The sequence below is a fragment of the Anabrus simplex genome, chromosome 2, assembly GCF_040414725.1.
Source record: "Anabrus simplex isolate iqAnaSimp1 chromosome 2, ASM4041472v1, whole genome shotgun sequence".
NCBI classification, from domain to species: domain Eukaryota; kingdom Metazoa; phylum Arthropoda; class Insecta; order Orthoptera; family Tettigoniidae; genus Anabrus; species Anabrus simplex.
In genome coordinates, this window is record NC_090266.1 from 1,193,921,974 (window position 1) to 1,193,932,316 (window position 10,343).

Below are 10,343 nucleotides of genomic sequence, written 5' to 3' on the forward strand. Positions count from 1 at the left end.
TGTGTACCATGAGGGAGAAGCAAACAAAGGTCCAGATGATGTCTGTTCGATGCTGCTACATTATTTTGACACTGAAATTCTATCTAATGTCAAGCACATCATATTGTTTTGTGATGGGCCAACAGGCCAAAAATAGAATCACACAGTTGTGGGTTTCTTATTGCATCTCAGTGACAGAGGTCGGCTTGAGACGATCACACATAACTTTCCTGTCCATGGGCACTCTTTTTGGCCTTGTGACAGGAATTTTGGGAGTATTAAACGGCTCTTGAAGAAGGTGGACAGAATTTATACTCCAGATGAGTATGCTGAGCTCATCTTAAAGGCAAGTGTGTCTGAATAATTTACCATTTATCATCTCACCTCGGACGATGTTTTAAGTTTTAAACATTGGAGGCCTACATCGTACAAGAAAATAACAAACTCTAATGAAACATCAGGCAGGGAAGTACCAAGAGAATGTAAGGAGCCATTCAAGGTTTCTAGTTACGAATAGTTTCTGTACTCTAAATATACTCCAGGACAAATTGTGGCAAAGGCATTTATTGGAGGATTTTCATCTACTTTTGCACTACTGAAAACTGACAGCCCACCTGAACTACTTTCCGAGAAGGCTTACCCTTGCTAAAGGAAAGTTGATTACAATAATATTATTAATGGGATATAAAATTATTGAGCAAGTAAAAACAACATTTTGCAGCCTATAACTTTATAAACTTTTACTGGGTTCTGCACAATGTAATTTTTGGTTTTAGGTTCCAATCAGCAAAAAGAACATTGAAGACTTGAAAAAATTAATGGACTACACCGATGGTTATGAAGACTTTTATGACAGCATCATTCAATGGCCAACAACCAAGAGAACAAGGCAAGGACATGCCAGAGGCTGAATAAAGCCAGAAAGCCTTTTATTGTTCTAATTTGTATTTTGTGGTTCATTAACTGATGTCTGTTAAATTTGAATGAATAGAACTGTGTTATTTACTTAACCTTTCATCTTAAAACTTGCATAGATTAATCAACTGCTATATAAATTAACAGGAAAAGTTGTTTATTTCAGAAACAACCTAAGTGCAATATTTTTTTTTTTTTTTTAAGTTTAAAATTTTTAAATAATTAAGTCGTGTTTACTACACTTTCCAGTTACATTTTTAAAAAATAGAAGGAGATCAGACTTCAACATACACTGCCACACAGTATTTATAATTTTCCCCACAGTTTGAAAAAGTGCACTTAGGTGGTTACTGCAATTAGCGATTCAATTTTTCCTGGCAAGGATTATTATTATTATTTTCTTTTTTTGTTAATTGTTTTACGTCGCACCGACACAGATAGGTCTTATGGCGACGATGGGATAGGATAGGCCTAGGAATGGAAGGAAGCGGCCGTGGCCTTATTTAATGTACAGCCCCAGCATTTGCCTGGTGTGAAAACGGGAAACCACGGAAAACCATCGGCTGCCGGCAGTGGGGTTCGAACCCACTATCTCCCGATTACTGTATACTGGCCGCACTTAAGCGACTGCAGCTATCGAGCTCGGTCGCAAGGATTATTAGTTATCTCATCTGTTTACAGAAGTTCATTGCTTTGTCAGTAAAATTTCTTCTGAACTTTTGTTAAGATATATTTTCTAGGATCTTAATTACCTAGTAGTACAGCGTGATGATCCAAAAGGGAAGAATCACTCTCAGACACACAATAACAAAAACGTTTAAATCTAATGACAAGTACAGAACTACCCAATGCCCACGTGACTGTACCTAATCAAAAAGCAATAATCTTCTTCTTCCTCTACTTGGTTAGTGTTTGGCACTGCCTGCTCGATCAGCATCCGATGGCTGCTTATCGTAGGCAACGCTGCTTATAACCAGCCATCGGATGCAGATTGAGCAGGCAGTGGTTTTTGGACTTTGTACCAAATACAGTATTTGTTCGTACTCACTGGTTTGGGGATTAGGTACTAAACTAACTTAAACAAGATATGAATTAGTGATGTGCGCGAGTGATGCCTGGAATCGCGGTACTCGACTCTTTCGAGTCCAGGCTCGGGCTCGTTTCGCTTGCGAAGACTCGATGACAGCATGACGTCACATGTTCGCACTCTCGCCCGCTCTTGGATGGATGGAGCGTGGTCGCCGAGGTTTTATGGGATTGCGATGGACCGGTACGATATAAATATTCGTAACGAGTGAGCAAATTAAATAATCTGAATTTGATGATGACTTGCGAAAGATAATACTACAACTATATACGCATAATAAAGTATGAAAATATCCGTTCACGGCGTCTCTCGCCGGGCTGAGTGGCTGAGACGGTTAAGGCGGTGGCCTTCTAACCCCAACTTGGCAGGTTCGATCCTGGCTCAGTCCGGTGGTATTTGAAGGTGCACAAATACGACAGCCTTGTGTCGGTAGATTTACTGGCACGTAAAAGAACTCCTGCGGGACTAAATTCCGGCACATCGGCGTCTCCGAAGACCGTAAAAGTAGTTAGTGGGACGTAAAGCAAATAACATTATTATTATTATTATTATTATTATTATTATTATTATTATTATTATTATTACGGCGTCTCTCACCCACTCCACTGAATATGCCCAATAATCTAACAATGATAGCATAGCCTCTCTGGCCTTCAGCCCAACTTGGCAGGTTCGATACTGGTTTAGTCCGGTGGTATTTGAAGGTGCTCAGATACGTCAGCCTCGTGTGAGTAGAATTGCTGGCACATGAAAGAACTCCTGGGTGACTAAATTCCGGCACCTCGGGATCTCCGAAAACCATAAAAATGTACGTAGTTGGACGTAAAAGTTGTGGTGGTGGTGGTGATTATTGTTTAAAGAGGAAGTAAAACTAGGCAACCATCCTCTATATAAGACTAATCAGAGAGAAAAAGGAAGGGATCCAACTCATAACATTGTTATTATTTAAAATCACTGTCACGGTGTCCGGCTCCATGGCTAAATGGTTAGAGGGTTGTATATAGTCACAGGGGTCCCGGGTTCGATTCCCGGCAGGGTCGGGAATTTTAACCATCGTTGGTTAATTTCCCTGGCACGGGGGCTGGGTGAATGTGTTGCTTCATCATCATTTCATCCGCATCATGATGCGCAGGTCGCCTACGGGAGTCAAATCAAAAGACCTACACCTGGCGAGCCGAACCCGTCTTGGGATCTCCCGGCACTACGCCATTTCTTTTTTTTTTTTTTTTTTTTTTTTTACTGTCACGGTATGCTTACAATCGTCCGAGGGGACAGGTGAATAGTTTATACCGACATCATACTTTCGGTAGATATAATGCAGGGTATTAAGATTAGGCGTCCGGAATGTGATGTATGTACACGAAGCAAATTATCAGACAGAACGTCATTCTGTTCTGGCTAAACAATGAACGCAGTGAACAAAATACACCCTCCGTTTTGACATTTATCATTGCAACACATGACTGTGCAAAGGAACTAAACCGAGTGTAGTCTTTTTAAGTTGAGCGAAGGCCGAATGATAGCGGCGGGAAGTAAGCAGTACTTTTTTTTTTTTTTTTTGCTTTACGTCGCACCGACACAGATAGGTCTTACGGTGACGATGGGATAGGAAAGGCGTAGGAAGTGGAAGGAAGCGGAAGGTATAGCCCCGGCATTTGCCTGGTGTGAAAATGGGAACTCACGGAAAGCCATCTTTAGGGCTGCCGACCGTGGGATTCGAATCCACTATCTCGCGGATGCAAGCTCACAGCCGCGCTCCCCTAAACGAGCTGCGTGTTTCTGTGGTAATTTGTAGTGTAGTGTGTTGCGTGAATATGAAGAGGAGAGTGATTAAAATCTCCGAACCGGCCGGGAATCGAACCCGGGACCCTCTGATCCGAAGGCTAGTACTCTGACCACTCAGCCAACGAGTTGGACAATAACAATAAGTGATACTACAGCACATGTATGTTGCTGAACGCCCTACACAATCATGTGTCTTTGCAATAAATTCTCTGGCAGTAATATTGTCACTATTTCGCACAATATGATTGCACGTATTCCTACAAGGACGTCGCGGGAATAATATTTCATAGCTATCAACAAATCCCTGGTGGCTACTTCCAGGCTGCACAGTAATAAAAGTAATAATAATATTAACAATAATAATAGAACGCTTCCGTTATCGACATTAGAAAAGGTCCCCACCACAGTGTGGACATTGTCACCATCCCATGCTCATCTTCGGTCCTACGTGTCTATCTTTCAAGTTGACGGTTTGTTAGTAAGTCATAAATGTTTTGCCTATAATGATAATAATTATCGTAACAATCAAATTATTGACGACCGATGACTCAATGAAACCAATCATCAGCAGCAAACATATTGCAATTCACATCACAAAAATATTCTGTGAATGACCCTGAATGCCGTGCAATCCAGTACAATAGATTATAGTTCTAAGACATGTCAACAGATAGCGAAACTAGTATGCTTGGACTCGAGTCTGGAGTCGAATATACCGATTCTAAGAGCACATTACTCGATTCCGTCGCTAGCCCATCACTAATATGAATTATATAAAGGAAAGGATAGAATCTCCTTGGGAATATTTCATGTTGGGGAAAATGGGGAAAATAATAAAAAACAGCTGATCCTCGGAATCTATACATATTCATGGAATGAATTCATAAACCAAAGAGAATACAATATGACATCACGATATGAGGGAATATTGAGCAGACTACCCATTATTATACACTGGAACAATAGCTGCACAATCAATTTCAACGTGTTCCTTCTTTTTTCGGAAGAATATTCCACTTGTATTGACTCTGTTGATGTTTCATGCGTTGTATTCAAGGATAACTGCCATGTGATATTTTCATCAACATTTGTAGGGGAAATTCCTAAGAGAAAAGTCGTGACTGAAAAAATAAGGAACGCGTTGAAATTGATTGTGCAGCTATTGTTCCAGTGTATAATAAACACATGGGTAATGTGGACATGCTTGACAGCAACGTGGGAAGACATCACAACAAAATGAAGTTGAAAAAATGGTATTGGTCTCAACACTCTACTCCAGCTAGTTAGCATGGAAAGCTTTGAAACAATTCTTTTCTCTGTTCAAGCAGAGGTTCACTTTGCATTTCTCACACATGATGAAGGTGTAAACCTTATATAAAGGCATCTTACAAGTTGTACGTTTCTTATTCCACAGGGGCCAATGATCGTTAGAATCCTTCCTTAAGCCCGGTCTCCACTGATTAACATTTAACAACAACATGTTAAATGTTAAAAGTGTTAAATGTTAACTGGTGACACCGTCAGCATGTTAAATGTTAAATGTGATAAACGGTTTCATTTAACATTGTGTCCACACTTAATAAACATGTTAAACTTGACATCCTTTGTTTATATACAAGTAGTTCATCATATCATTTTATGGTAATACATTTAGATGGTGTCTATTAAATAAGGACAATGGACTCAGATGAAGAGGAATTTGCCTTTGTTATTGCCACTGTTGCTTCTTGTTATGATTTAGAAATGCACTTTATTAGGCACATTTCCTCCCCTCACTCTGCTCATAGCTTCAAAAGCAAACCACTTTGAAGTACAGGGTATAAACTTCGTCCGCTCCCGACTACCGACTTTTCTGAACTTTCTGCAATTCTCGACTGTACTGGGAGCGGAGGGAAGCTAGTTTTTTTTTCGATTTACTCGCGGGAACAATTATAGATATTTTCGAGTTCCTGGAAACTGTCGGCTTTCTTCGCTTTATATCTGTATTCCTCTGATGAGACATCCCACAAATAAGGCCTTTCTATTATATCATTAATTAAGTCCAGAGTAATCTCCTTGCTCTACTCCATTTCTGACTATACATTTTAGTATAGTGCAGAGAGAACTACACACGTGCGTGTACTGTATTTGTAGCTTATAACAAAGAGAAGGAGTGTTGCGGAGTGTTGTAATTATAATCCTACTTCATGAGGAGCACGTCTTTTGCATCGTTTAGGTTATGTGTTGGCATGGAAACATCATGGAAGTTACCGAAGCTGTGCCGACAACGCACGAACAACGAATTGACTTGACATGTTTTCCACTTGGAGCGGAAAACACGCCAACATGTTAAAAGTGTTAACTCAACATTCTGAGTTAACATGCAAAGTCAATTGGAAGACACAATCACAATATACATGTCAACTGTAACATGTTAAATTTAACATGTTGGTGTTAAATGTTAAACAGTGGAGACCGGCCTTTACGTCAATCGATAGAATTGATGATCTTCGAAACTTTTTCTCTGCTCCTCAACGAAATCTGAACTTGGTCGACCTCGCCTAGAATTCTTTCTTCCAATTTTACACAGAGTTTGTGAAAGATCAATGCGGAATTGTTTCTGGTTGAGAAGCTTACCACTTGCTTGCTTACATTCGTTTAATTTCCTGTACATAATCCAAGCATTTATAACAGTTATGTCAACCAAGTGGAAAAGCAACGGAAAACACTTATATGTTGACATTGAATTTGATAGTTTAATTTTTGTATTTTATTTGGTGATTATTTACCATAATTGTTACTGCAAATAAATACATTTTTGAAATTAAAAAATTGCGCATTTAAGGGTACCCTAATAATTTTAATAGAGCCACTGGCTATCAATTAAGTAATACGTGATTGCTAGCATTAAGGATTTACGTTCTTTCACTATTGTTATCTCGTTTCGGTGTTTTCCAAATTTGTACGTTCCTCATCACTAGATGGTTTATTCCAGGCTATGTGTTACGTGTCATACATTCATAATGTTTGTTCACCTGTTATCCCGCCTCCTCAGACCGACTCACACTCGTTTTCGTCTGTTTCTTCTACGCACTTCCTTTCCATATTTCAGCACTGTTCTATTCCTCTAACGTGACAGTCCTTCGTTGCAATTTATTTTATTCCTATGTATATTTTCTACCAGATACTTCACTGATTCGTCAGATGACCTTCCTGTTATTTCACAGAGCATCTACAGTGTAACATGAAACATCTTAACTGGAGCATAGATGGTGTCGTTATCTCCCACGTGGAATGCTAACGCATATGCTAGGGTACAGTGCGTCGTCTGTGGACGAATGAGCGTACCACTTACTATAGACCAACGGGAAAGTATTCTTAAATTCAAACCTTCATTATTGGAGAAGTCTTCCTCGTTAACAGTCGAGATTTTCTTCTGAAGACGTGGAGCAAATTTTTCTGCGATGCGTAAACAATTTCACCTTGCTTTATTGACAAGGCAAAAGCCCAAAAATTTATGTCTACATTTACACAACATATTAGCATCACATTCTTTGTAAGCAGTATCCTGATCAGAATCAGCAGCTAAATTTATGGTGAATTGATCGATGATTTTCTCTGTTAGCTAGTTTCGTTCCCAGTATACATCCTCTGTTCTTCTCGCGTATCGGAGTACATCTTCCACCGCTCAGTAGTAATTGCACGTAACCCATCTTGAAAAATGATAACACGAGTTCCTGTGATAAATGTTGAATTCCGTTTCCGTATAATGTCTCAATAATGCTCATGTAAGCTCGATAACGTTAGATTCCCAATGGTACGGATCTAATCAAATACACTATATCTGAATTTTCCTGTACAATTATGTATTCCGTACGCTCTGTATTGCGGTTTAAACCACTGCGTTAATTCATATAATTTTGGCCTAACCGTATCCTCATCCGCACACGCCCCTATCCTTAACGCTTCCGTTCCGAGCTCATAATATTACATGGAGCACGGGCGCTGTAACAACCATATTCCAGAGACTGTTCCTTATCAGTGGCGGTGCGCTTGCGCAGGAGTTTAAACTTGCTCACAAGCCGCTGCTTTCGTCACAACTGCTTCTACTGTGATGAAGATTAGACGCTGTCGGATAAAGTATCCTCTATATAGGGCTCCTAGGCCACCTGTGAGGAGGAAGTTTATATAATTTAATGGCAACAGCAGTGGCGATGGTGTTTACTGTTTTAACATTGATGTTTCAGAGGATTGATCTGTTATTATGGGTTGGGACATGTGTATGGCAGTGTTAAAAGTAGGTGTTTATGGTTTAATGATTACTGACATGTTTCTATGTGTTTTAAGGATTTTCCAATTAAGTGGACTGATATTGACTGATATTAACAACTTCTTCATTTCCGCTTTAGAACTATTTCATGTGGATGCATTTTCTAGTTCGCAGGATTGACAGTTCGCATGTCTATCAAAGTAAAAGGCTTGAGAGTACCCTACATTGCGGATTAACTGCTCTTCAAACCAATTCTACCTTTTAAACCTATCATTTCTTCGCGGTAGCCTTCGGCAGATTTGGGCAGAAAAACAAACAGTCTGACTTCTAAGAAACTGTCTTTATTGACGGCACGAACTCCGATTATTCAAGAATATTTTCTAATGGGAACGTATAAGTTTTCATCAATAATCCACAATTTGCCTCGCGTGAGATTAACATTAACAAAATTTCTTGTTTACTCTCTCGTCTTCGTTTCATATAAAAACTCATTCCTCTTCGAAACGATATAAGTGCCTTCCATTAAAAACTTTCTGTTTTGAAGCGTTCGCTTTATAATAGAACCCAATCTCACGCAAATATTCCATAGAAATCATAGACTAATTTCAATATTTAACTTCCCCTTACAGGCAGTAAGTGTGTCAATTAAACTGGAAAAACCCTCCCCTATACATATCTAAAAATCTCAGTGCATCGGGATCAAAATCATCAGTATAAGTTGTATTGATTTATTGATTTATTGATTTATTGATTGATTTCTTAAAGGGGCTGTGAAGAGAACCGTTTTTCCGTTTCTCATGCAAATAGTTTATGTACCGGGCGGTACACCTCCATGCCGCTTATTTAAAATTTGCGCCAGTTGAAACTCCTCTGCTGGAGGAAGTCTGAACTTTATCTACGGTATTAATTTTCTACTTTCTCAGAAGATGTCACTACCTGGAAATTTTGGAGTTTTTGAACTGTGTCATTTTCGACGTATTTTTGTTTTGCTTGTAATAAGAAGTGTGAACTTTCTCTTCTAGAGGACACTACTGAAGATCAACAATAGTGCACCCTAGTGCGGAGTGAAAGAACTGTTTTTTTGGAGAAAATTTAATTTCAAAAGTTTGTTCTTTGCTAAATTTCCTTCAGTCATTGTTTAAGTTGGCAATATTAACCCTTTCTTTCCCCTTGTTTTGAATTTAGCCAATCCCGAATTTCTTGAATTAATTTTCCACCAATTATGTGTTTCTTCTTCATATTGTGTAGGGGTTTTCTTGGTTAGCCAATAAAGTTTTTGTGGGAGGGTGTTCTCATTCCCCAAACGCCTCGAACTTTCCGCGAGAGTATATAAACTGCTGATTTTAGGGTCTCCGGGCCACTTCTGTTCCATCTTTTCGTGTGTAAAGTACATAGCAGGGGGCGGGAAGCGCCTCTTTCTTCGGCGGCAGTCAACAACCAGGTAATGGCCGATTAATTACTTCTTTTCTTGCTTGCTCAGCAGTTTAACTCTCGGGGCGGGTCCGAAGTTTTTCCATTATGTAACCTTCCTTAAAATGTAAAGAAACTTGTATCTATTCTATCTTTTAAACTACATATTGGGATAGAGAGTGCTTTACCCTCTCGAGCTCCCACTCATATTGTTTTGAGGTGAACTTATTTTTTTCTCAACCTATTCTTCTTTAACTTAATGTAAATTGTTTCCTTCTTAAGTCACCTCTTTATTATGGGATTAGCCCTTGTATTAACGGCCTAGTGCCAAGTAGGTTTTAAACAAAGCGTATTAGGAGCGCAAGTTCGCCTCCTCTCAAATTGTTATTTTAGAGGTCATGTAATTAATCTTTTCTCACTTAATTGACCTCAGTAGGTTGGGTATTTTACCCCTGTGTCTATGTCCAGAGAGGACAACTTGAAGGTGGAGTTTGGTGTGGCCTTTGAGAGGCTTAAAGTTTGAGAGCGAGCGGCTCTTTCTGAAAATTGAGTGTTGTATGCCTCGAGGAGGCTTTTCCGTGTAATTTGGAGCAAGTGCTCCTGAGCATGAATGGGGTTTTCTGCCCCTCTGTTAATACTTATTTTGAAGTAAGGTTGGGCTGATTGCCCAAGCATTGTGAAGTCGGGGCGCGAAGCCCAAATCCTGTAAATATTGTAACTACCCTTTTTGACTTGCTACTCTGTACCTGCCATGCTTGTTATTTCTTTATTTTGAAAAGAAAATATAACCTTGTTAAATTTTAAATTAATTTTACTTTCGTAGCTTGAGACCTGTTCACCACCCCGCACCTTCTTTCACCTCTAACTACCGCAAAAACACGGTAACAGTTTATATTCCAACCCAAAACAATCTCGTAT

General features: G+C 39.4%; 1 protein-coding gene across 2 annotated transcripts in view; it reads right to left on the reverse strand.

Annotated features, from left to right (window-relative positions):
* The window catches only part of Adat1 (Adenosine deaminase, tRNA-specific 1), a 278,918-nt gene extending 277,162 nt beyond the window's left edge, over positions 1–1,756 (reverse strand). Inside the window, exon 1 of one of the 2 annotated variants that reach the window (XR_011017860.1) lies at positions 1,647–1,750. The gene's annotated coding sequence lies outside the window, so the exon portion shown is untranslated. Of the gene's footprint in view, positions 1–1,646 lie in introns of both variants that reach the window. The other variant, XM_068226422.1, reaches the window with a different exon arrangement.
* Between the last annotated feature and the right edge of the window lie 8,587 nt (positions 1,757–10,343).